Source organism: Meriones unguiculatus, chromosome 14 (assembly GCF_030254825.1).
Source record: "Meriones unguiculatus strain TT.TT164.6M chromosome 14, Bangor_MerUng_6.1, whole genome shotgun sequence".
Classification (NCBI taxonomy): domain Eukaryota; kingdom Metazoa; phylum Chordata; class Mammalia; order Rodentia; family Muridae; genus Meriones; species Meriones unguiculatus.
The window spans coordinates 50,617,387-50,645,152 of NC_083361.1; the positions used below are offsets into that span (position 1 = coordinate 50,617,387).

Sequence of the window (27,766 nt, forward strand, 5' to 3'; positions counted from 1 at the left end):
ACTCCATTAAAGAAGCCACCTTTTCTGGACTTTCTTGCCCTATATAGTTTAGCCTTTACCCAAGGTCTGAAGTTAGAATTGCATTGCAAGCAGGTTATGGGAGCATATATTCTCCTGGCCCTTTCTTTCATTTAATGAGGAATTACATGTAATCAACAAGTCCAGTTAAAACAATATTTTTTGTAGTGAACAAAGTGGAATTCAAGACAGTTGTTTTTCGTGGAAGATAGAAATCTGTAATACTTTTCCCCTTTGTGTTTCATTAAATACTTTCTGATAAGTCCTTGATAGGCAATGTTTTGAAGATAATTGCAAATGCAAGATCCAGTTCTGAGAGAGAAAGTGCATCACAAGACTGAAGATTGTTCTCTGTATGTCAAGATTAAGTGAACTAGTCACTGAGTTTCTGATCATAACCCACAGAGATATAGATTGTATCCTGAGAAAATACAGAGAATTGTGCTAGTACCTGAAGAACACTGGTAAAATTTATGAAAGGCATTTGGATCAGAGTGATGTTCTTTTACATATCCTTGGTGGACATTTTAGTGGAGAAGGAAGAACAGTAAGTAAAAATCTTAGAGATCTGAACTGTGGGAAGAGGTGACATTGCAGGCTGCCTGGATGGCAACAGAAGAAGGCAAGCTGTAGGGTGAGGGCAAGCAACAGAATGGGCACAGGGGTCTTTTCTGAGACTGATACTCCAACCAAGGACCGTTCATGGAACCCCTGCTCAGATATAGCCCATGGCAGCTTAGTCTCTAAGTGGGTTCCCCAGTAAGGGGAATAGGGACTGTCTCTGACATGAACTCAGTGGCGGGCTCTTTGACCATCCCCCTCCTCTGAGGGGGTAGCAGCCTTGCCAGGCCACAGAGGAGGACATTGCAGCCAGTCCTGATGAGACCTGATATGTTAGAGTCAGATGGAAGGGGAGGAGGACCTCCCCTATCAGTGGACTTGGAGAGGGGAATGGGAAGAGATGAGGAGGGAAGTTGGAATTGGGAAGAAATGGTGGGTGGCTACAGATGGGATAAAAAATGAATAAACTAAGTAATATAAAAAATAAAAACTTAATTTAAAAAAATTGAAAAAGCATCATCACTCTATTTTGATTGAAGTAAAAAAAAAAGGTAATTCATAACACCTCCACTTATTTCTTCAGTTCTTAAATTCTTTCAATCCTCTAGACTTCCTAAGCTTTGAAGGGTGTTAAACAAATGTTTGACAATTCCCCTTCAGCTCAAGCAAGTTACTGAATCTTCAAGAAACTTTGTTATAAAAATGTCTCTGGAATATTGCTGCTGGAAACTCTTGAAGATTGTTCCTACAATAAAGTACAAGTCAGAAAAAAATATGAAAATCAAGAAATAGAAAAATATACAAATACAAGTATGGATGTTTTAATAGTAGAGACTGTAAGCAGAAATGCATTGAAACATTTTAGCTCTGACTGCAATTAACTAATCAATAGTGGAAGTTTATTCAGTGGAGCCTGTGATTTGCATGGACAAGATATTTTCCAATTTGACTTTTCTACTCCTGGAATAAACCTTAAGTTCAGTACAAAGTTTAATTCTATCTAGACACTCTCTCAATATTCTATCTAGACACTATCCCAATATTGTACCAGGTAATATATCTTGACTGAAAGTTATATTGTAAAATATTTGAGATCCAAAATGAAATAGGGTTTGTTTGTGGGCTTGATTCTTAACAGCATTTTTGTGGTACTCACTGGGACTATAGAAGCTAGCTCTTCAACAGTGCTTTCCTTCATTTCCCAACTCATGATTGATTTCATGGTTCTGGCTCCTGCTGCTTTGCCACACTAAGACAAAAGAAGAATGAATTATTTTTTTCACATCCTTTGTCTGCTGCTGAGACATGTTACCTGGGTCAAAGTGGCAATGTGTTCATTCACACGGTGGCTATAGTTGCAAATGTTGACACTATATCCGTGTAAGTCATGGCCCTGAATGGGCTAATGGAGACCAAACAGCATCCTTCTGCAGAAGAGAAAGGTAAATAACTAATATGTAAACATTATTGCCCATACCAGAGCCCAGATTGATTGTTATTATTTTCATTAATTTATAATTGATAGTTTCTATTAACTTTTTTGCAGGTTTTCAAGACACCCCAAGGTTCATTAGCACAAAATTTTGCATTTATTTACTTTTTTTCCCCACCAGAACTCAAGCTCAATGCAAATCCACATATATTTGCCTTCTACTACCACAGAAGAGTCTATTTCTTTCTTTATGTTTTTTTTTTCTCTCTCTACCAGGTTGCTTTCCTTTTAATAGACACTATTTACATGCTGATCTAAGTCACTTCCACCTGTCAAGGGATTTCCAACATTATTAATACCTCACCCAACCAAAGTCTTCACTAACCTTATCCAGTGATTCAATGCACTGTTATGTAGAAACGCCCTCTATACAGGGCATATATGAAATTTTTATTTGGCGACAACAAATAAATGGCAAATACAAAGATCACTTACACCATGTTTGATGACTGTATTTTTAGTTTCAAGCCTTGTAGTAGGAGGTAACTGATTCCAAAACACCGTCCTCTGAAATAAATACACAAATACACAAATAAATATTTAAAGAAAAGGCAATTTTGAAAGCACATATAAATTTCTGAGTTTTTCATGATTCTAGAACTGTGATAACAATTCTCTAGAGACTGCAGGTGTGTCACACAGACAAAATATAATTTGAAACCCTCTGCACATGCTGTAAACCTGAGTTACATACTCCTGAGCTGTACTTTTCATTCAACAGTGGTACCACTGTTGAATGAAACAGTGTCAATTCTTTGTCTAATGACATCTTTTCTGAGTCTTTTTGTAGCTACCTGTTATTAATCATTCAAACATCACCTTCATTCAGCCTAATATGGGTTAACAATTCAATGACAAGGACTCATCAAAGATCATTTGCTCATATATTCTTTAGATGTGTTACTCTATTCACAATAATATACTGACATGGTAGTGTATTGTGGATCACTCTGTTGTCTCTATGGGATGTTCAAAAGAGCTTATTACCTTAATATCTGAAGAACAGGAGGTCCTCTGTGATAGTTTCTCATATGTGTCTTAGTTTTGTTAAATTATATCTTTTGATTTTTCAGAGTGTCATTTGTAGGGACTGAACACTCACGACTTGCTCCTGAAATCCTCTACCATCTTGTATCTTGATTTTTGTATGTCTTCCGCACTCTCTTACTATATAACATTCTGTAAAAGTTGACAACATGTTCCTTGTAAGAGAGGAGGTATAAGGTCTTTGCAGTATCTTCCATGTCTCTGTATTTGTGTATGATTATGTTCCTGTCCTTGTTTGAGGTCTATTACTATGATGAACATCAGGACCAAATGTTCTGGTGTTTATTTATTATTGGTAATTACTATAGTAATTACTACTGTATGTATTAACAATTACTTACAATTTTATGTTGTATATTCATCCTGCAAATTCTTGATAAAATGGTTTATTTCATTATACAGGTTAATAGTAAGGATGTCAGGGAAGCAACCTGTAATCTGGTAACAAAAGGAGGCTACAGAGTAGTGCTGCATTTTGACTTTTTCATGATGGCTCTCATAACTTGCTGTTGTATATAATCTGGGACCCTAAAACCAGCACAGGAATTTCTCAAAATTGGTTGATCCCTCCCACATCAATTTTAAAAACACTCCAAAATAAATTCTGCAAGGATCAGTTTGATGAACAAAATTTTTCATTTTATAATCACTCTTCCCAAATATGTCTAGGTTGTATCAAGTTAACAAAAACTAACCAGCATAGAGTGCAAGTAAGAGAATACTCAGATTTACAGACTAATATCCACCGCATAACATGCCGGATTATAATTAAACCATCTACATCAAATATTACATGCATATAAAGAGATATTACCTATTAAAGTATTAAAAAAAAACAAACTTCAATTAATTCAGGTGCATTTTGAGTTTGCGTGTCTGTTACCAAGTTACAGATAATTTGTTTATGAGATGAAACATGTAAGAAAGAGTGTAAACACAGGGAGAGAGGGAGAAGAACAGGACTATACCACAGATGTCTTCTAAAAGACTCCACCCAGCAGGGGATCAAAGCAGATGGAGAGGCTCACAGCAAAAGTTGGACAGAGACCAGGGAGTCTTTTGGAAGAACGTGGAGGGGACAGGAGCTGTACAAGGAGAACAACAACAACCAAAACAACAACAACAAAAACTGGTCTCAGGGGGCACTGCAGAGACTGATGCATCAACCAAAGACCATGCATAGAAAGGATTTAGAACCCTGCTCAGATGTAGCCCATAGACATCTCAGTCTCCATGTGGGTTCCCAAGTAAGAGGAGAAGAGACAGTCTCCGACATAAAGTAGGTTGTCTGTTCCTTGATCACTTCTCCCTGGTGGGGCAACCTAGCCAGCCCACAGAGGGATCCAGGCTGTCTTTATGGGACCTGCCAGGCTAGGGTCAGACAGTGGGGGGGGGGATTGCCCTATCAGATTACTAAGGGAAAAGGATTGGGGTAGAAAAGGGAGGTGGGGTAGGATCTGGAGGAGATGAAGGAGGGGGATACAACCAGGAAACAAAGTGAATAAATTATAAAAATTAAAAATAATAATAACAACAAAAAGAAAAAGTGTGAAGCTCTAAGTATGCAAAACTTAGCTACTTTTCTGACTTTATAATGGATATTAAAATAAGAATTCTAATGCTGCTCAATATGTACTAACAATGTAGTGAAGTATTTTTAATGCCTTTTGGACACTTTGGGGGTCATCTTGTCACCTGCATTGTTTCCAGGTATTTCCTGGAAATTTCCTAAAATTTCCTACCCACATATAATACTTTGTTATAATAACTGTTTTCACCCGAAAAAAAAATGCTTGGTCTTTTTGATCCATCAATTGAGACTACAAATCCTACTGTGTTGCATTTGGAAATACACCATGTGATGTAATCCTAGTAAGTGAGTGATAACAGAACACATAGTCATAGATAATTCCTGATGTGGTCCACAGAATGTAAAGGACTCTGGTATGAAATATGCAAATCTGATCCCTATTATTACTAGAATAAATTAGTTTTCTCCATGAATTCCCATTTCTCAGGAATAAACATAGAGAATTAGTGTGCATCTTAAAGAAAAGCTGTTAAGTGAAATTTTAGCAATTTAACAAAATTAATTTATTTGCTATTCATGATAATTAGTATTGTAATTACTACCGGATGTAATAACAAATGCTTACAATTTTATATTGTATATTCATATTTGAAAGCCTCAATTTTATCTTTAAACAATGCAGTATACTTGCCCTTCAAGTTTCTAGTTCACAGTCATTCCCAATATCATCATTATAATGCATCTAGGTATCAGATGGAACAAATCTCCCTCCTCACCAGAATCTAGGAAAAAGAGAGGTACAACAAATAAGTGATACCACTGATTCTCTCTCAACCTATAGTCCGTGCAAGAAAAAAAAAGTGCACATGAACTACCTTTCAGTTATAAGGTGACGGTGCTAAATTTCTTAGCTGTCAGAGGGTTTCAGTTCCATTAAAGACAGTCGGGAAATGCTACAGCTCTACGCTCTCAGAGAGACTCACAGTGTCAGGTGAGAACTAACCGTGACATAGCAGTTCTTCACAGTAGTAGCAGCAGCTTCATGTTTCTGTCTGATTCTGAATACTGAAGTGAATCATCTGTGTTGCAACTGAAGCAGGACTCCAAGCCTGCATCAGAAATGATCAGTCTTAATGCTGAAGACCTAGCCTCATCAAATTTCAGGCAGAGATAGCAGGAACAGGTGTCTCTAAAGTGGGAAATCCTAGCAAGACACTGCATATCCTGGGTGTCTTTTGGCTCTGTCTCCTGCACATCTCCCCTCTCTGCTGAGTATTTTGCAGTTAAGCTCCTGGCTAGAGCCTGGAACCAGTTCAGAGCTGGACTCCTGCCAGGAGTCTGACTAGCAAATTTTTTTTGTGAATGGACTCATATTAACTCTGGATGCATTTGATTGGTGGGTTGTGTGCATGATAATAAAGACCATATTAAGAACCAATCAGAAGAGGGATCTCAAACCTAAGAATGGAAAGCAAAAGTCTGCTGTTGCCTGGGAGATCTCCATTCAAGTTTCTGCTCCTTATATTCTTTCCATCCCTGGGTGTCACAATAGGCACCAGGAAGGGGAAGGAGAAAGACAGAACAAACAAATGACTATATTTCCTCTTGATTCTGATTTGAAAAATTGAAAACAGTAAATCTGCCAGAGATGCCTGGTGGCTTAAGCCTGGAACTGGTCATTCATTTGCCTCAGTCCTTGCTCTTTAAAAAAAAAGTCTCATGACTATGGCTGTGACAGTGTAGGGTCAAGTAGAGCCTGCTGTTGATTATTTGCAATTCTCCTGTGTCAGTTTTTTCAAGCGATGTGATAATATGATGATCTTTAACATTGGGACAGTTTATGAGGTTTATAGCTCATAAAATAAAAACTTTAATTATTTAAAGAAATAACTGTCTCAACTGCTGTTTGAGCCACATACCTAATTAGCATGTACTGTCTTAAAGTATCATAATAATTTAAGAGAAATTTATTTCATAGGTAAAAGAGTAAAATGTAAGCATATTCATGCTGGGTATCTTTTGGCTCTGTCTCCTAGATGTCTCAGGAGCAGTCTTTTTCTCTGATCAGCAGATTGCAGTCAAGACCCTAGCTAGAGCCTAGAACTAGCTACGAGCTAGACTCCTTCCAGTATTCTGACTGGCAAAAATATTCTATGTGAATGGACTCATATTAGTCTGGTTGCCTTTGATTCATTGTGAGTATGTGCATATGTTTATTTTTTGTCTATATGTATACTGTGTGCATGCATGTGCCCATGCTTATGGATACTTCAAAAGTTATGAAATTGTTTTATGTATCACTCATCTTTTCAAAAATATTTATTTAATATTCATAGATACCCATAATATATTGGAAACCTGTACCCCCAATTCTATATTCTGGAATTCATTCTCTATATCCACTAATAACATTCCACTACAACTTACCATGAGTTTTCCTTTTGAATACACACTTAGTCTATTTAGTGCTGTATGTTTTATATCCTAAAAATCTTTCTCTAGATCCACTACTAATATTCCACTACAACTTATCATGAATTTTACTTTTGAATATAACTTAGTCCAGTTAGTGCTGTTTGCTCTATATCCTAGAATTCATTCTCTATATCCATAACTAACATTACACCACAGCTTACCATGATTTTTTTTTCTTTTAAATATACACTTAGTGCATTTAATGCTGTCAGTTTTTCCCGCCTCAAATGTGTGCTAATATCATCTCCTGGAGCATGAGAAGCCTCTCATGGAAAGCCTCCACCAAAAAGCTTCCCCCCAAAGCCAGACTGTTTCTCTTTCAAGACCCTATTAAATGCTGAGTTCCTCTGATATAGGTGGTGCTTCTAGCCAGGATTCATGTTTTAACTGGCTTAATATGACACAAGAATTGTGCATACAGTCCGACAGTGTTTCTCAACCAACTGGATTTCACCATGTTGTCTAGTCTAACTGGCCAGAAAGATACAGAAGACTCTCTGGCTCGAACCGCAAAGACCTGGAGTTGTTTGTTCATACAAGTATGCCTATTTTCTTTCTCCTTTCTTTTTTTTTTTTTCTTGTTTGTTTGTTTTGATTTGAATTTGCTTTTTGTTTGGTTGGTTCGTTTGGGTTTTGTTTTTCAAAAAGGGTTTCTCTGTGTAGTCTTGGCTGTCCTGGACTCCCTTTGTAAAAGAGGCTGGCTCTGAACTCAGAGAGATCTTCCTTCTTCTGCATCTCTGACTACTTCGATTTCAGGCATGCACAACCATTGCCTGCTACCCATTTTCTTTTTATGTGTATGCTAGAAAAAACCCTAGGTGTTACACCTACAAAAGTGTAACTTTCTGACCTATTCTTTTCCAGAAATAGAAAAAAGATCTTCAAACTCCTTATAATTTTTATATTTCTTGCTCCTCCTACTTCTATAATTTCCAACAGTGAAATCTAGAGGTAACCATTCTTCTTAAACTTCTTTTCAGTAGCATGAAGAGCTGTTTTTTCTCTTCTCCCTCATCACATGATATATTATTATTGTTATTATCTGTAATTTATTTCAGGTAGAGAACGTTAGTAATATAGAACAGGAAAAATGATTATTTGAGTTGTTAGTCAATTTACATGAAGCACGTCTTGCCCCTGGGGGCAATGGTCTCCTGAACCTACTCAGAACTCGGACACCACCACTGCTAGTTCTAGAACTGATGCAGCATGTTCCAACGAGGGGGTTAAGGCTTCTCATAATATTTCCTGTAAGTCCACACCTGTTTGTTTATATACCCCATTTTTATTCATTGTTAGCCAGATAGAGCCAAGTAATTGTGGTAATGATACTTGCTTTTTTGCCCAATGCTGGAATGCTAGTAAATTTACTAGCTGGTTACTCGCATGCCTCACTGGGTGCCTGTGCCCGTTGATGCCCCTCATGCTATGACTCTCTTCAGACAGAAAAGGGATCTTGGAATTATAGCCTCTATTGTTACTGCCATCCCATTGGCGGCTGTTGGAGTTACCACCGTGGCACTAGCCATGAGTCATACTGTGCAGACTGCTCAGACCCTAAATAATCTTTTAGCCAATGTAGCTCATGCTTTAGATGTACAAAAGGAATTATTGCTCAACTGAAAGGAGGCTTGATGGTGTTCAATCAGAGGATTGACCTCGTGCAGGAGCAAATTGATACCCTATGGCAAATCGCTCAACTTGGCTGCCAATGAAAGTATGCTCGACTTTGTGTCACTAGCATACAATATGAGAATTTTTCCCATGCTGCAAATCTGTGGAACAGCTTTTCCAACCACAACCAATGAAAATAATTACATGCAGTTACTTATTTCTTGAAATATATAGTTTCTTGTTTTACAAAGAAGACAGAAAAAGATCTGTGAGTTTAAGATAGTGCAGTGATACAATCTAGAACCAATTCCAGTTGAAATGTAACAATCTGTGCTTTGGTGTTTTGTGAAGAGCAGCCAGTCATTTTTCCAGTGTCTTCTCATATAATGAAAAAATTCTTATTGTATCCATTTATTTTTATAAATTAATAGTTAATTTTCACTTCAAATACTTCTATAATTCTTGTTTTTATATTTTTATAAAGTTGAATATTTACCATACAACATATTTTATAAATTGCATTGATTTGCAGGCAAATGAACTATGTTCTCTAAGGGAAGTACAGATAATAGTAATGACCTTCAGACACCTGTAGACTGCAGTTGGAAACTCAATATCTATTTGTGAGTTAAGAGAACTTTAATTTCTTTGAGCTTCATTTTATAACTTCATAGAGCAGAAATAATGCCTACTCTATATATTCGTTATAAGAATTAAGTAATATAAATTATGCATAGTAAGCAGTACAATCCTTGATTATTTATTGCTAAAAATAGATGTTGGAGATTAAGAATCTTAAATAATAAATATTGAGAAATGCAATTGTGTGTGCCAGTACTCTTAACTTTTTCTTTTCTCAATGGCAAGGTTAATATCTCCTTAGTGGCTGTTCTGTGTTCATGTAATGGTCATTTAAACACCCCAAAGCATCTAGAATTTAGCAATAAATATCTTGTATTTGTGTACCAAATAAATAAAGAGAATAATAATAAACAAAATCTTTCAAAGGCTGAAAAATATCCTAGTTGTTTATATGTATATTGTATATACATTGCTGACTGAGCCATCTCCAAGCCCTGAAAATTTGACCTTGAAAGCAAAACACAATTTACTCAATATTATCCTGAGGCCACACTTACACTAACTCCATGGTGACTTCTAATCTTCTCCCCTAAATTTGATGCTAATTTATAATTTCTTATTCAAATTTCAATGTAATTTTTGAATACCTGACTAAATCCTTTGAAAACTGGAAAGTCTCTGTGTTGTGTCCTTCTGAGCCCATACATATGTCCTAAACATTAGCAATACACATGACTATTGTATACATGGCATGTGGTAACCATGCCTCTGTCAAAGCCCTCACTACATCAAATGTGCATTACAATAATCCTTCAATGTCTTTAATTTGAAAAGCAGTAATGGACATACTCAGTTTCCACTGTGCACCAGGGATGCCATTCTATGGATATCATAGGATTTGTTAATATGTGTGACTTGTAGAAATAATCCAGTTTGAAACAATGGAGGTAGTTTTTTGTTTCCAAATTATAAGATAGAGAGCAGAGTAATTGCCACAACACTAACAAATGTTTATGATAATTATTGTTGTACCCTCTCTTTTATTTATTTATTTATCTATTTATTTATTTATTTTATATTAATTACAGTCTATTTACTTTGTATCTCAGCTATAGCTCCCTCCTTCATTCCCTCCCAATCTCACCCTCTCTCCCTTATCTCCTTCCTGCCCCCCTCTAAGTCCACTGATGGGGGAGGTCCTTCTCCCCTTCCATCTGATCCTAGCTTATCAGATCTCTTCAGGGCTGGCTGCAAAGTCCTTTTCTGTGTACTCGCCCTCAACTGTCACAATTCCCATTCCATTCCTGCTTCCCTTCACCCTATTCAGCTGCACCCTCCTGACATGTTACCCCTGTTCTTCATTTCCTCTTCCTTTTCTTCTCTTTCCACCTTCTTATTTCCTGGTCACCTTTCTTTGTTTTATTTTCTTACAAAAAAATGAAAAGAAATTTCTAAGAACTTAGAGAAAAGATACGGAACCACGAAGGTAAGCATCACCAATAGAACAAGAGATGGAAGAAAGAATCTCTGGTGCTGAAGATATACTCGCAGAAATTGATACTTCTCACAAAGAAAAAAGTAAAATCAGATAAGTCCCAAGCACAAAACATCTAGGAAATCCAGGACTAAAGAAGTTAAAAAGCAATAAATCAACCAATCCAATTAAAAAATTGGGTATAGAGCTAAACAGAGAATTTTCTGTAGAGGAATGTCGAATGACAGAGAAACACTTAAAGAAATGTTCAACGTCCTTAGTCATCAGGGATATGCAAATCCAAATGACCCTGAGATTTCCCCTTAGACCCATCAGAATGGTTAAAATGAAAAACTCAGTGACAACACATGCTGGAGAGTTTGTGGAGAAAAGGGAACCCTCCTCCACTGCTGGTGGGAATGTAAACTTATACAACCACTATGGAAATCAATGTGGTGCCTTCTCAGACAATTAGGAATAATGCCTCCTCAATATCCAGCTATACCACTGCTAGACATATATCCAAAAGGTGCTCAAGTATACAACAAGGACATTTGCTCAACCATGTTTATAGCAGCTTTATTCGTAATAGCAAGAACCTGGAAACAACCCAGATGTCCGTCATTTGAGGAATGGATACAGAAATTGTGGTACTGTTACACAATGGAATACAACTCAGCAATTAAAAACAAGGAAATCATGAAATTTGCAGGTAAATGGTGGGATCTAGAGAAGATCATTCTGAGTGAGGTATCCCAGGAGAGAGACACAGTATATACTCACTCATAAGTGGGTACTAGACCTATAAGATATGATAAACATACTGAAATCTGTACACCCAAAGAAGATAAACAAGAAAGAGGACCCTGGGTAAGATGATCAACCCTCACTAAGAAAGACAAATATGATGGGCATTGGATGTAGGAGAAAACAAGTAACAGGACAGGAGCCTACCACTGAGGGCCTCTGAAAGTCTCTACAGAGCAGTGTACCAAAACAGATACTGAGACTCATAACCAAACCTTTGGCAGAGTACTTGGAATCATATGAAAGAAGGGGGAGTTAGTATGACCTGGAGAGGGCAGGATCTCCACAAGGAACAAATATATCTGGGCACAGAGGTCTTTTGTAAGACTGTATTTCCAACCAAGGACCATGTATGGATATTACCTAGACCTCTGCTCAGATGTAGCCCGTGGTAGCTCAGTATCCAAGTGGTTACCCTAGTAAGGGGAACAGGGACTATTTCTGACATGAACTCAATGGCAGGCTCTTTGAACTCCCCACCCACACACACCCCAGGAAAGAGAAGACCTGCTAGGCTACAGAGGAGGACTTTGCAGCCATTTTTTGTGAGACATGATAAGGTAGGGTCAGATGAAAGGGGAAGAGGTCCTCCCCTATCAATGGAGTTGGAAAGAGGCAGGGAGAAGATGAGGGAGGGTCGTGGGATTGGGCGGGAATGAGGGAGCGGGATACAGCTGGATTAAAAAGTTAATAAACTGTAACTAATATTAAAAAAATAAAAATTTAATTAAAAACAAAGAAATAGGAGTTGATGATGCACCTGTAGTTTAGGGTATCTTAGAAAGTACCTGCCCATGCTGGATTTCCATTGACTCTGTTTCATGGGAGATCTTAGCAGCAGTCCTCTTCTTTTTGCTGAGTACCTTGTAGCCAGGTCCTGGCTAGATCCTGGAACCAACTTAAAGCTAGATTCTAGCCTGGGTTCCTGACTGGTAAAACACATGTTTGAAGGTATTTGTATTAGCTCTGTTTGCCTGTGATTGGCTGAATGTGTGAATTCATATTAAGAATGGGTTTGGAACAAATCAGGAGAGTGATCTCAAAACTAGTGATGTAAATTAAAATCCTGCTGTACCCAGGGAGATTTCTATTTAAGCTCTCTGTGTTATGTACTTGTCCTTCCTTCCTGTGTGTTGCAGCAGGAGCAGAGAAATATACATAATGTAATGTGGCCTCTTTCTCCTATTGACAAAAGACAAAAATAGCCAGTGATGTGTGTGGGCTGAGCATGTGTCTGAATGGTTGTTTAGGAATAGGTCCTGGCTACCTACAAGAATGACACAACGTGTGTCTGCATCTTTCTAAAAGTGACTCTGACCTGTCAAGTGCAGCTGCAGCTAACTCTGTAATCTGCATCTGTCAGTTTTCCTAAGTGCTTTGATTATAAACCTGAGACATCATATAGGATTAGAACTTTGTCTATTAGAGTGCCTTACAAAAAGCTAATTGATTTAATGAAAGAAACTGTGGATTTTACCTGGTCAAGCAATACACTCAGTGAGCATTGCATGTCTTAAAGAATCATAATGGCAGATTTTCCATAATAAGTGATATTATGGTAAAAAGGTTAAAAATATATTCATAAATTTACCACTATGTGTGTGGATGTTTCTGTGTGTATGTGTGTGTGTGTGTGCACGTGCTGTTCTGCTGTGAGGTGTGAACACATGTGTGCATCCAGGTAACATACAGAGCTCAAACTATACTTTTTATCCACTGCTACTTTCATTTTTTAAAAAATATTTTATTTTATATAAACATATAGCTTATGCTTTTAAAACCTACCCTCCATATCATAATATAAAATTGTACACTACTATGACTATTCTGTCCAAATTTGAAGAAATCTCTCTATTGTGTGTATGAAACTACTTTCTTGTTATTCTTTTTGTAATTATCATTTAATTACATTTATTTCATCCCTTCCTTCAACCCTTGCCATATACAACTTCATGATCCCCTTCAAATTTATGCCTCCTCTATTTACTAATTGTTGTTGCATGCATATATGTATATACATATGTATTTTTAAGTATAACATGATCAGTATGTTTAATAAAACATGCATATTTGTTTTCAAAACTAACCTTTTGTTAAAAGAAAAATAACTGGTGTGTTCTTCCCTGGAAAAGGCCAGATCTTCCTTTTCCATCTTTCCTCAATTGCCTATCATTCTGTTTGTATGGTTGAGTCCTTACGGATTTGTTTTTTTCTCTGTCAAGTTTGACATGGTCATTGCTATCATCCTTATTCATCTCATTTTTGAACAGCCATGTTGGTTAAACTTAGTTGGTATGAATTCTAATGCTAATAGAAGAAACCATACTATAGCAAAGTCCATGATCATCTGGTTCTTATGCTTTATTTCTGCCACTTCACTGCAATGAACCATGAACATTAAGGAGTGTTTGTTGCATGTATATGTTAAGGATGTGTTGAGTTCCAAAGGGGGAAGACAAACAGATCATACACAGCAATTCTAACTATGAACCACAACAAGGAATAAGATAATACAATAACCAGAGGTATGCAGTGGCATCTCCCATGTATTTATGGTATCCAATAGTGCCCTAATTGGATTTATGGCTTCTTCAATAAGAGGGAGATAATATCTGTTAATGGAAACCTAGTTAATTACTCAATGCTGGTGAAGTTATGGGTAAGGGAGGAAAATCAACAAGCAGAAATTGAATAATTTATAAACATTTGTCCTCACCCATGGACAGCTTAGTCTCCATGTGGGATCACTAGTATGCGAAGCAGAGGCTGTCTCTGACAGGGACTCAGGGGCTGGTTCTTTGATCATGTCCCTCTGGTGAGATGTCCTTACTGGGCTACAGAAAGAGGATCCAAACAATCCTGATGATACCTGGTTGGCTAGGGTGAGATAGTAGGGGAGGAGGACCTAACATATAGGTTTACTAGAAAAGAGACCTGCAAGGAGGGAGAAAGAGGGAGGGTGAGACCTGGAGAAGATGGGGGAGAGGTCTACAGCACTACAGCTTGGATACAAAGTGAATAAATTGTAATAAATAATAATAAATAAAATATTGTCCTCAGATAAATTCAGTCTTCTCCCCTTATGAATAAACTCTTCATTACAACAGAAGGAGATCATTTCAGAAAACCATAATCACATTTCTGTATCCATGCCCCAGTTGAGTGACATCAGGGTTGTTTACAGATTCTGGCTATTCTGAATAAAGCTGCTACAAACATGGTTGAGCCAATGTCATTGTTGTATGCCTGAGCATCTTTTGGATATATGCCTAGGAGTAGTATATCTCGATCTTTAGGTAGCACTATTCCCAATTTTCTGAGAAAGCACCAGGCTGATTTCCAAAGCAGTTGTATAAATTTACATTCCCACCAGCAATGGAGGAGTATTCCCATTTCTCCACATCCTCTTCAGCATTTGTTGTCATTTTAGTTTTTGATCTTAGCTATTCTGATAGGTATAAGATGAAATCTCAGGGTCATTTTGATTTGCATTTTCCTGATGACTAAGGACATTGAGCATCTCTTTAAGGGTTTCTCTGCCAGTCAATATTCCTCTATTGAGAATTCTGTTTAGCTCTGTTCCCCATTTTTTTTACAATGTAATACTACTCAGCAATTGAAAACAAGTTAATCATGAAATTTGCAGGCAAATGGTATAAACCAGAAAAGATCAACCTGAATGAGATATCCCAGAAACAGAAAGACACACATGGTATATACTTACTTATAAGTGGATATTACATAAATAATATAGGATAAACATACTAAAATCTATAAATCTAAAGAAGCTGAGCAAGAAGGAGTACCATGGATAAGATGATCAATACTCAGAAAGGCAAATGGGATGGACAATAGAGAGAAAACAGGGAATAGTACATAAGCCTATCACAGAGGGCTTCTGGAAGACTATAGCCAGCAGGGTATCAAAGCAGATGAAGAGACTCAAAGCCAAACATTGGGCAGAATGCAGGGAATCTTATGAAAGTAGTAGGAGAAAGAAAAACCTGGAGGGGAGAGTAGCTCCGTAAGGAGAGCAACAGAAACAGAAAATCTGGGCACAGTGGTCTTCTGAGACTGATATTCCAACTAAGGACCATGAATGGAGGTACTATAGAACAACAATACTAAAAACTGCTTGGTGCTGGCATAGAAACAGACTGGTAAATCAATGGAATCGAATAGAAGAGGCTGACATAAATCCACACACTTACGGATACCTGGTTTTTGAAATAGATGCCAAAACCATTCAATGAATTTGATTTCTTAAGTAAGGTTTGCCCCCAAAAGATAGCCAGCTTTTATTACAGTACTGTGTATCTTTAAGCACATAGATAATTGTAAATGGACTCAATTAATAAGAAGAGAAGACTGAGTTCCGCACATCTGTTTTTTGGTTAGTTATTGTCTTTTTGTTGTTGTTGTTGTTGTTGTTGAAGTCTTTACTTTTCACTCAGGTCACTTCACTTCACTCTTGGCTAAGCCATCTATGAACTCTGAGATTTTTTTCTTTCTTTTTAAAAAATTTATTTGTTCATTTTTTTTTCAATGCAGTTTATTCAGGAATCTTGAACAATCTTCTGACCCTGGGGAAAGCCCACAGCTTAAACAGCCTCTGGGTAGCCAACCCCAGCGTGCCACGTGGGCAATGCAGATAGGTCCACATACATGGAAGCAAGCCAGACCCTCAGCCTCAGCCAAATATGGAGTTGTTTGTGACAGAGAGCACTCACCATCGGGAAGGTGGAAGGCAGAAACCAGCTCCATCTTTAAGGCACAGCATTACACAGCTCTCTACAGTTCCCCCTTTTTGTTTTAGACACATCAGGCAAGAGTAGAGGTCTGATCTCTGATATTAGAAATAAATTGGGACTTTGTACCGATGTTCATTTAGGTGTCATCCACCCAAAGAGCATCAGACCCGTCCAATACCTTTTTCTCAGAGGCTGGACCTGGGGCATCAACCCGCATGCAATCAGACATGCTCTTCTCTGGGTCCAAAGCGGCTGACCCTGAGTGCAGTGCTTAGCCTCGCATCCTGAGCATAACATTTTAGCTCCCATGCTTGGGGAGACTGTCCTACTTCAATGGCTGTAAAGGCCTGAATGGTCATGGCTGCATTACGCTGTTGTGAGACTCTAATCTTGCATATACACCACAGGCAAACCAAGGAGACCAACACCAGAAGGCCTGCTAATGCTCTGATGCAGGACTAGCCACAGGATTATCATCATGGATTGCTGCAGCCATGAATCATCTGAAAGAATGGGCGGGTATTTGTTTATTTTTTAATTACAGTTTATTCACTTTGTACAACAGGTGTAGCACTCTCTCTCATCCCCTTTCAACTTAAAAGGAAACCCAATGAATGTACTTCCAAGTCTACAGATCTAGTCTCTCTATGTAATCCTACAATCTTCCTCTACCACATTCTTCCAATTTTTCTCTGCAGTCTTCGTAAAGTCTCAAATTTAATTCTCTGAAATATTCAGAAATGCGAAAATGTCTGTGACATTCTGCTGTGAACAGGTAGTGGAATAAGAGGTAGTTTCCAATATGGTTGACTTTAGAATTCCTTCTAATATTAAAGTGGTAAAGAGATTCCCTGTGTCTTTCATCTTTATATTTGGTCTATTCCTTACCACCATGCTATATTTATGTGAACACTAGTGTCACAAAACTTTTAAGAAAACTTCATTATTTTCCCATCTCTCCTCAAGTGTCAAGATTTCCCAAATCTTAGTCTGCATCAGGGTAACAGATGCTTAGTTATCCAAAGCCATTTGTGAATTGTTTATGAAAGAATATAATGTATAATAGATACTCAGTAGTCTTGTTACATGATCAAGGAAAGAAATTATGCCAAACACTGCATCCTGGTCAACTATCCAAAGATAGTGTGGTCATGGACCTTAGAAACAACCTATATCTCCCACTGTCCTGAAGCAGTATTATTTCTAATTGAATTTTATATATTTGTCTTTATATCTACAGATTCTTTTATCACTCACGTCCAGCAAAATAGCTTCATTGTTCAGCAGAAGGAGACCATTACAGTATTCCACTGATCAAAATGAACCCTCACTGTATTCTGCCTAAAAAACAATTGTTAAATTGTACACCTAAAGAAACTAAGCTAAAGGAGAACCCTGTGTAGGATGGTCAAACCTCTCTCAGAAAGAGAAACAAGATGAATATTGGAAGAAGGAAAAAACAGGAAACAGGACAGGATTCTACCACAGAGGGCCTATGAAAGACTCTACCCAGCAGTATATACAAGCAGATACTGAGACTCATAACCAAACCTTGGGCAGAGTGCAGTGAATCTTATGAAAGAAGGGGAAGACAGGAAGACCTGGAGAGGACAGTAGTTCCACAGGAGAGCAACAGAACCAAAAACTCAGTGGCTAATTCTTTGACCACCCCTCCCTATGGGAGAGCAGCCTTGCCAGGCCACAGAGGAGGACAATGCAGCCAGTCCTGAAGAGTCTTGATAAGCTAAGATCAGATGGATGGGGAGGAGGACCTCCCCTGTCAGTACGCTTGGAGGAGGGCCATGGGAAGATATAAGGGAGGGAGAGTGGGATTTGGAGGGAATGAGAGAGGGGGCTACAGCTGGGATACAAAGTAAATAAACTGTAATATAAAAAATAAAAATTTAATTTTAAAAAAAGCTAAAGGAGGGCAGACATTTTAAAAAGTCAACCACCACTCAAGGCTCAGATAATGCTGGGAAAACTTGGCAAAAATAGTGTAAGGTTCAGAGTAAGAGTATGTTTGTTGTGAGAAAATGCCTTTTATACATGACAGAAAAGCTGCACACATGGAATTTCAACCATAAATCTTACTAAAGAGGAATAATATGATGAGATCCCCATCTCAAAGTGAATGTGGATAAAGTCACAAGGCGTCAGTGCTAGCTGAAAAGCTACAGGTAAATAATAAAGATTAAGAGATAGAGAATAGTCTTCTCATAAAATATGGCTTTGAAGGACTATAATACCTGAAGAGTTCAGCATTAAACAAAAACACACAAGATACACATATATACACATATGTATATATGTGCAACACCTCTTGAATTATGCAATTAGTCATTAGATATATAATCATGTTTATGTAACTACAAAATTAGGAAAACTAGGCTATGAATATGAAAGATGAGCAAATATGGGAGGAGCTGGGGTGAAAGATGAAACGATGTGAATTTTTTATTAGATCACTTTTTGTAGTGACAATTCTGGAATTTTGGTTTCTTTAAAACAGTGGGTTACATAGTAATGGGAAGAGGGACTGCCTCTTACATAATCTGATTGCCCTGCTCTTTGATCATTTCCTCCTGAGGGGGGAGAAGCCTTACCGGGCCACAGAAGATGACAATGCAGCCACTCCTGATGTTATCTGATAGACTAAGATCAGAAGGAAGGAGAGGAGGACCTCCTTTATCAGTGGACTTGGGGAGGGGCATTCGTGAAGAAGGGGGATGGAGGGTGGGAATCCGGAGGAAAGGAGGGAGGAGCTTATGGGGGGATACAAAGTGAATAAAGTGTAATTAATAAAATAAAATAAAATTTTAAAAATGCAAAAAACCACATATAAACATTATAATAATGTTCTCATTTTTATACACCATAGCAAATATATCCCAGGTATGGATATGTACAGTGCTTTGGACTGTCTTCTGCAGCTGACTTTGATTTGGCTAGTGCTCTAGCAAAGGCATGGTTTTGGCAGCTGCAGATATTTTCTTCAATTGTGTGACATTTGGAATTCTGGGGACTTTTTAGAGGGTAGATAAATCCCAGACCCCTGGTAGGTGGATTGTTGGTTGGTTTTTAGCTGTATTTGGTTGCAATTTGTTAAGAAGTCCTGCTCAAAGAGTGAACAGCAACTAGAAGCAATTAGACACCCTAACTGCAAAGATCAAACTTCCTAAAGGAACTCAACACCCCTAACAGCAGAAAGTGGTCTAATGATAATGCCACCCACTTTCAGATCCCTGACTTTATTTAGGGATCGCTTTCCTTTCCTCTCTATCATCCCTATCTCACTTTTATCTAGGGGTTTGAAAGGCTAGAAGAAAAGGGGCAGAAAATTGTATAAGACAAAAGAATTCACAGAGTAGCAAATGCTGGCTACAACTCATGAACCAAAACATCAAAAATTACTTAATATATAAAATAAATAGTATGTATACTTAAATTTATACATTTATGAAGGGAATTTGAAGGATTCACCTTACAATAGGGGGAATTCCCCAATTACATATTTAGGCCACTTATTAAAACATCCACTGTCAGAAATGCATAACTATTTTTTTATTGAACCATTCATAACAGAGTCTTATAGACTTCAGAGCCATCATAGGCTATAGTAAGGCTATCAGTTATTCTGTACAACCTAATAGTAAGACCTATTACTGGAAATACAGCTTATTAATGGCATCATACATGGAGAAATTGAGAAAAACTAAAAGTTTCACTACTGCTACTGCTGACTAGAAATCCTGGCGTTGAAAGGTACTCTACACATAACCGGTATACAAAAAAATTATCAGCACCACCCAGATACAAACGACGCAACCTCCCCTTTTACTGTCTGAACCTAGATTATCAAGTTCAATAGGAATAAAGAATAATAATAACATAATAATCATAATAATATTAATAATAAAATAATAAATAAAATTGTATTGTTTCTACATTAAAATGATGCAACCCACAATAGTCATATGCCTGCACAATACACTGGGGACATCATGGTACCAAGGTTATTAGAGTAATCATTCATTTTTTATAAACTTATGATACGATCCATAAAACAGAATTCATTAATGACACTGTTAATGTGATCACAATACAGAGACTAGATGAGGCAGGGGCCTAATGGAAACCCTACTAATGTTATCCTGCTAAGGGAACCTAGCAATAAAATGACTCACATATATCAGTGCATTTTCTTCAACAAGTATCAACAGAGCTTTCACTTGTAGTAAATGGAAGACAACATAAAGACTCACAATTGGACAAAATGCAAGGAATGAGTCTTGGAGCATTGTTCATGAATGAGATGTCTTTACCAAGCCTCTCAGTTCAAGCCTCAAAGAGTTCTGTAGAAGAGGAGGTAGAATGATTGTCAGAGTCCATGGTGGTGAACGACTCCAAGGAAACTGCATCTTCTAGACACACAGACCTGGTAAACTTGAACTCACAGAAACTATGACAGCAAATAAGACTTCCACAAGTTAAATTTCATTTCTCAAATCCTTACAGGATCTTTTCATTCAGTCTTGAAATAGAGCCAACACCTGTTGCAAACTTCTTTACTTTTTAGAAGCCACTAGGATTGCTGCGGCCAATAAATATTAGGTAAGCAGCTGTTGTTAGCACTAAGATTCCCAAAGAACAATGTTAGGGTTTCTAAAGCATCTGCTTTTATCTTTTCTGTACCTTTTAACATTGACAGGCAAAGGCCTTTGTAAGCTTTTACTTCATGAGAATCACATGTGTCTTCAACAGCCACAGAATCCCCAAGGATTCTTCAGATTCTCTTGTTCTTTGCACCCTTCATCAGATAATCACCAATGCATGGTTCTTTCTATGCATTTTCATGACTATTAAATGAGTCTCCAAACCTGCAAAACACTCAAGGGTTATATTATGATATCTCCTCCCCTCAAAACAAACAAACAAAACAACAACAACAACAAAAAACCCCAAAGGGTTTTATACAGAGAACATGCAGAAAAATGCTGCAAATATGTGAACCACTATAATTTATTTAATATTATAACTTCTGAAAATAATCTTGTTAAAGCACTTGGAACACACAGTGTAAATTTTTTTTCTGAAAAAGTGTCATATGATCTCAGAAGTTCAAAACTAAGGTACTACTAAATCAAGAATGATCAATATTGAACACATCATTCAATCTATTAGCACCTATTATTTTTTTTTCCATAAACACTGTTGGGTACAGTAGCATAGAGAGGAGACACTAACTCTTCCGCAGAGAATGCATTCATTTCACCAACAGTGATTGCTTTGGTAAATCTGACACCTTCTCCTCTGTCTTACCAGGGAAAAAGTCAAATGACATCCTGTTCTCCAGTGCCACAGCTTCTGGTCAGTTAATCTCCCTGGGGAAGCAATGTGGCTTTGTGTTTCTACTGTGACCTTAGTTACAACTTTAGACTGCCATCCATGATACCTGAATGCTGGTAGAGGTCCTAGCTATCCATATCATCCCCATCAATAACATTCTTTTTCACAGAAGAGAATGAAGCATATCTCTTCTATGAAATGAGTGTCTCTGATTAATCTAGAGACATAATTACACTGACCAGGGATAGGCTTGACATTCTTTACTTCCTAAGAAATTCTAAGTTAGTGTTTGGATCCATACAAAAGTTCATTAGAAAATGATTTTCTCTCTTAATTGCTTTCACTAGAAACTTAAGTGCAGTATTTGCTTTCACTTATCACACATAGACTGCTTACTCTTTCTATGTCCTAATCCAGGATGCAATCACACTTAACAGATCATCATTGCAGGCTGGTGTAAATTACTTACATCTTCTCAGGCCTTTTCAATTTGATAAATATCTGGATCCACCAAAAAGCTTAGCAAAACTACTAAATCTCCATGCCAGCAACAGGATTCTTGCCTACTTTATGTATTCCTTACATAAATGGTGACCTCTATATTATCTATAAGTCTCAATCAACTGGAAATCAGTTCTTTCTTTCCTCATACCTAATTTTTTTGGTAGTACTTTTCCCATCTCATTGCTCCTCTAGTATCTAATACCTGTATCATCCTTCTCCAGTGATGGAACATTATTTATCATAGATTATATAAGACAGTTCATCAGAAATTGATTACCTTTCTACTGCTTCAATTTATGCAGCCTATGTCTAAAGAGGAACATGTCACTACATGGCTCAGTTTTTCTGCTTCCACATCTCAAACACTGATAAGTACAGCCCCTGTATCCAATGAGCACAGAAGCCAGGTTGTGAGAGATTAGTTATTTGCTTGCTGAAGCTTTTCTGTAATTCCAGCAATTTCAGTGTTGAATTGTTTTTCATGATCATGTCCTCAGAAATGTGAACATAAAGAAGAGAAATGTCAGAAGGAGAGGAGGAAGGAGAAAGGAGAATAGCCATGGATTAGCATAAAGAAGAACCACCTAGCCAGAAGCAATTTTCTGTGAGGATCTGTTTGAGTGGAAAGAAGGAGCACAGATGAAAACCTTTACAAGCATTTATGGGATTATGGGTAGGAAGTACTGCAGGTAGGAATGATTAAAGCATGATATGGGATGTGGGATTGGAAGATAAAAGGTGGTTAGGGGGTTTGTTTCTGCCTAGTTGCAATACACATTAAAAAAATAAGATTAATGTCTGAAATCTGGATTTTCCAGTTATAGTTAGCACAGGCAAGATTCATGTTGTTGCTTTTTATATGTTACTCCCTTTGTATTGCTACAAAATTCCAATAGGTTCTGGGTTTGTAGGTGATAGATGGTACTGTTATTATTGGTCTCATCTGGACCCTCTTACTCTTTGTCCCTTTAGTTATAAGGAACACTAGTAGATACTTCCAATTCTTTTGTCCAATATACCTACTGCATGGGAAACCAATATAAAATTAATGGTCTGCCAGATCTTTCCACAGAAGTCCCTACATTACACCAGCAGTTTTACTCAGAGCTAACTATCACCATGAGACACATTACTTTTTACACACAACAGTAGCCATGTGGTTAGCCATGTTGTTACCGCAGCCACTCACCCTTGCATCAGACTTTGATGTATCACTTCTAGGCCGAAACCACTCATACATCTGTCAATCATGCTTGACACTGCATACCAATAAAAAAAAAAAAAAAAAAACAAAAAAAAAAAAAAAAACAACTATCCTGACATTTCCTTAACTTAAAATCACTGTACAGGTAGCCTCACCTTATTGACATATCTTACGTCATTCTATATTGTTAATTTTTCTGTCACTGCCCTCATACTGCTTTAAAAAACAACCAAACAAACAAACAAATGTAAAATTCTGTAAAATTCTGTCTGTAATTTCCACTAAGTAATGCATATTTTCCAGTTATCAAGAACAATATTATTATTATTGCCAAACTCATTTGCTGTCTTGTATTCTTCCTAGAAACCTAAATAACAATAAAATTCCATTTTCAACTCCTCTTGAGGTTCCAGGGGTTTACTAATTTCCATTTCCACAAAATTTTGCTCTGGAGAACTAACGAGGTTTTATGTTTTAAAGAGCTAAGTCAATGGACTGCTTTCTAAAGTGTGAGTACTCCTACCCATGGTTGCAACAGAATTATTTTCCTAGCAAGGATGATGGCTTTTCCATAGCTGCATAGATGGAGTTCTCTCAACTTCATTGTTCATGGTTTATTTACTCTTTCCAAAGGATATTTTTAATTTTAGAAGATGTGCATAAAACAGGTGATGGAAAATTAGGAATATGGCTTAAATGATACTTGTGTACAAAATAGATATTTTGATGAACCTTAGGATAAATAGAATTATAGAACAATGATAGCCATAGCTGACTGGCAGAGCTGAACCTCCTTCACAGGTTTGCATTTGCTGTTGAAAGGGTTAAACTAACTTTGTAACCTGTATGTCTTCTAAAGCCTATAGTTTTGAGTTTTAGGTCCAGGTTAAGCTAAAGCCTCTTAGTACCTTTTCAGAGAACGGAGAAATGTGACCCTATCTATGAGGACAGATAAAAAAAAAAAGCAAGCAAGTAATGACCTTCACTCAGCAAAAAGAAGGACCAGACCCTTGTCTTCAAGATAGTGTTTCTTAGCAACCAACCCAGATGGCCTCAATCCTTCTGAGTAGCTCCTGACCTCCAGCCAAAAGTCCGCAGCCCCAATCTTTAAGGATGAGCTAACCACCCCCACCTTCAATTGCAGCTGCATCCACACTTGGCAGGACTGGCCAAGCTTGAGCACCTAAGACTAACCAATTATCTTACTTTATAGCTTCCTCATCCAATCCGAAATTGCCAAAACTGCAACTTCAAATTTCCCACAATTTTTCTTTAAAAACCTAAGACTTTTGTCTCCCGGTGCCACTCTTTGCTGACTGGCAGGGGTGTCCCCATTGCGCAATGGTTAAAATAAACCTCTTGCTTTTGCAATGAGCGGTGGTCTGTGGGAGTTTCTGGGAAGGGCGCAATCTTGAACTCCTGAGCTGTAAGACCCCAGGTCTTACACCGTTCATCACATTTTTGTGGGGTCCCTAGAGAAACAGGTGAGAAGTCTTTCCAGGAGACAACTCCTGGCTCTCTAAGCTTGACACCTTTAACTTGGCTACTGATTTTACAGCCTAGCAATAGAAAATGGTTATATGAAATGTTAGCAAGTCATTTCCAAAACAGTCAGCAATGTTTTAAAAACAAGAAAGCCCTGGACACTCATAGTTATTTTGTATTCTGCAAATATCTACATACACAAATACATTTTACTATGCCATCACAGAGCAACATTTTTCAGATTGGAACAAGTAGAATCTGTATAGGAAACACTCCCTAAGAAGAAGGAACTTCAACAAGGAGTAGCAGAAATTCAGGCCAGGGGTAGAGGGGAAATTGTAATTGATAGAAAATGGAATTGAAACACCATGGATTATTGATATCCAAGGACCTATAGCAAAACATGTGAATCAGCACTCATTTCCACTAGTACAACAATATCCTTGCATGTCTGAGGGATCTCAAACTGGATGGACAAGGCCAGAGTTAGGTTAAGGAAATAGTATTTAAACAGGAAAATTAGTATGAAGAAGCAGAGAACAGTGAAAGTGGACATTAAACATCCGTATTAATAATGAAAAGAGAAAAATCTAGGAGAGCCACTGAAGATGCTGAGAACAGAGTCTGGCTTCATAGCCACAGTGCTTGGCCTCTGATTCTTTTCCTGAACCTACAAGATGAAGTGGTTGAACTGCTGGCCAATGACAGCCACAAGTGAATGGCAGAGTTGAACCTCCTTCACAGATTTGCATTTGTAAAACTATAGTTACTGATTCCAGGGGCTGTTCTTACAATGTTTCCCTTAACCCACCACAAGCTAATTTTTCATATAAGCCAAGAAAAAAGGTGGTGTCCCTTTATAACAGCTGTGTGTGTGTGTGTGTGTGTGTGTGTGTGTGTGTATCCTAATAAGTAAGCAGTGGGTATGTACACAGTCTAGAAGGGCCTTTGATGATGACCAACAATCTGTAAGAAAATAAGAGCTATATTGGAACATCTTTCTTTTTTTATGGTGAAGGTTCTCCTTACTTCTATGAAAAGGCAGATTACAGGAACTTGCAATTCCAAGTTACAGTTGGTCACAGCAGAGTCATCACAATGGTAGAAGCTTCTCTCCCATATGCTTGGAGAACTCTATGTCCTTCAGTTTCTTTTAAAAGACCAGCAGAGAGCATTGTGGATACAGTCTGAACTGAGAAACCCTGATGTGGTACAGCTACGCTAAAGAGTAGAATATCTGGGAAGGTCAGAGCTACTATTATCTAACATAGTATAACCTGTTCCTGTGTACTCTGCTCCTGCTGAAACATAATACTCCATCAAAGAGCATATATTTCAAAACAAATGGAGCCTACGGAAGACGGAAGCACAGGGTTCCACCTATGTGTCATGACTTTGGTGATAACTGTTTGAAGAAATACATTCACGCCTTTCTTCTCAAAATCTCAAAAGAAGAACAGTGGTAAGCTTCCAGTAGCCATGTGATTTCTAGACAATGATTTATATTTCTTGGGGACTGCCAACACAAAGACAGGACCTTGCATACTAACTTATCCAATTGTCTTCTACTTTAATTTCAGGCTATAGCAATCTGGCATTTAAAGCAGGTTTAGTATCACCATCTCTGGAGTACAGCAGAAAATGACAGAGTATTTCAGAATTTGCCTTCATAGCAGGAAAGCTAAAGCAATAGAGGAATTGGAACAAGTTTCACCTTCCACAGACAGCATACCCTCACATGTCTATATATGTATATTTATAATGAATGGGCCAAAGATCCAAGTTTGAAGAAATAATTCAGCATTGGCATGACTATCCACATGGACCTTTACTAGGTTTATCTAGAGTGAAATTTGCCTTTTGCCTTTCAAAACAGGAATATAATTGTTTGATTGAATTTCAGTCCCAGGTACATGTCTCCTCACTGAATTCTACATGGGAAATCACCATGAAGCCATTATAAAAGCTGCTGCTCCATGGGAGCATAAGCATACTATGTTTCTCTATGTTATTGGGTGTGGAGACTGGGGATTCCAACTGTACTAGCCATGTGAAAGAGTTCTCCTATAGATGTGGGCTTGTAGACTTAAAATTGAATAGTCAAGGCTACAACCATGCTCCTCTGCATAATTTTCAATCAAGCTATGGCTTTGAGTATAGGACTTCTAAAATTTTGGATGAGAGTTGTTGGAAAAATAATCTGAAAAACTCTGCTAGACCCTCAACAAAATGGGCACTCCTTTCCTGACAGGGTATCTGCACCTTGCTCTTTGAAGTAAACAGTCACTTTTGTTCAGACTGGTCTCTTTGCCTTCTCCCATACTAAGCTGCATCTGAAATATAAAATCAGGTGAAGATACCCAGGAAGGGAAAAATAGTTCAGTAGTAGTTGGGCTCTATACACAGACTTCCAATGTTCGCATTCACTTACTATCGCTGGGCCACTCAAAGGGACTCCATGAGCTATGTGTCTCTCAGGCAGTGATTCTTTCTTTATCCATCTCCACATCTCTCTCCTCTCATTCCCCTTTATTTTGATCAGACAGTCTGTAACCTCCAGAAGGGAGGCATTTCTCCAGTCAACTAGACCATGTATCCAAGAGCTCCAAAAATACTGAGAGACAGTAGCTCATGGGACCTAACATAAACACATTCTGTTTGTTTCTTGGGGAATCACAAGTTTAATCTGGGACTTGCTTTGTTGACATTTCTGGGAGTTTCCCAGTAATAATGTGTTCTCTTGACTATTGGAAGTTATCAAGTGTAAGGACAACTTTCTTACATACCAGATACATTTGGTAATCAGACAGCTGTCAGAGAAAAATGGTTTATTGACCCGAGTTTTTAACCTTCTTTCTGTACATAACATATA

General features: G+C 37.7%; 1 long non-coding RNA gene across 3 annotated transcripts in view; it reads right to left on the minus strand.

Moving 5' to 3' along the window:
* Positions 1-27,766, minus strand: part of LOC132647211 (uncharacterized) — a 363,873-nt gene that overhangs the window by 185,997 nt on the left and 150,110 nt on the right. For all 3 annotated transcript variants that reach the window (XR_009585543.1, XR_009585544.1, XR_009585542.1), the window contains exons 7-9: positions 3,059-3,250; positions 2,509-2,578; positions 1,736-1,828 (exon numbers count right to left, since the gene is read on the minus strand). This is a non-coding gene — a long non-coding RNA (uncharacterized LOC132647211). The remainder of the gene's footprint in view (positions 1-1,735; positions 1,829-2,508; positions 2,579-3,058; positions 3,251-27,766) is intronic.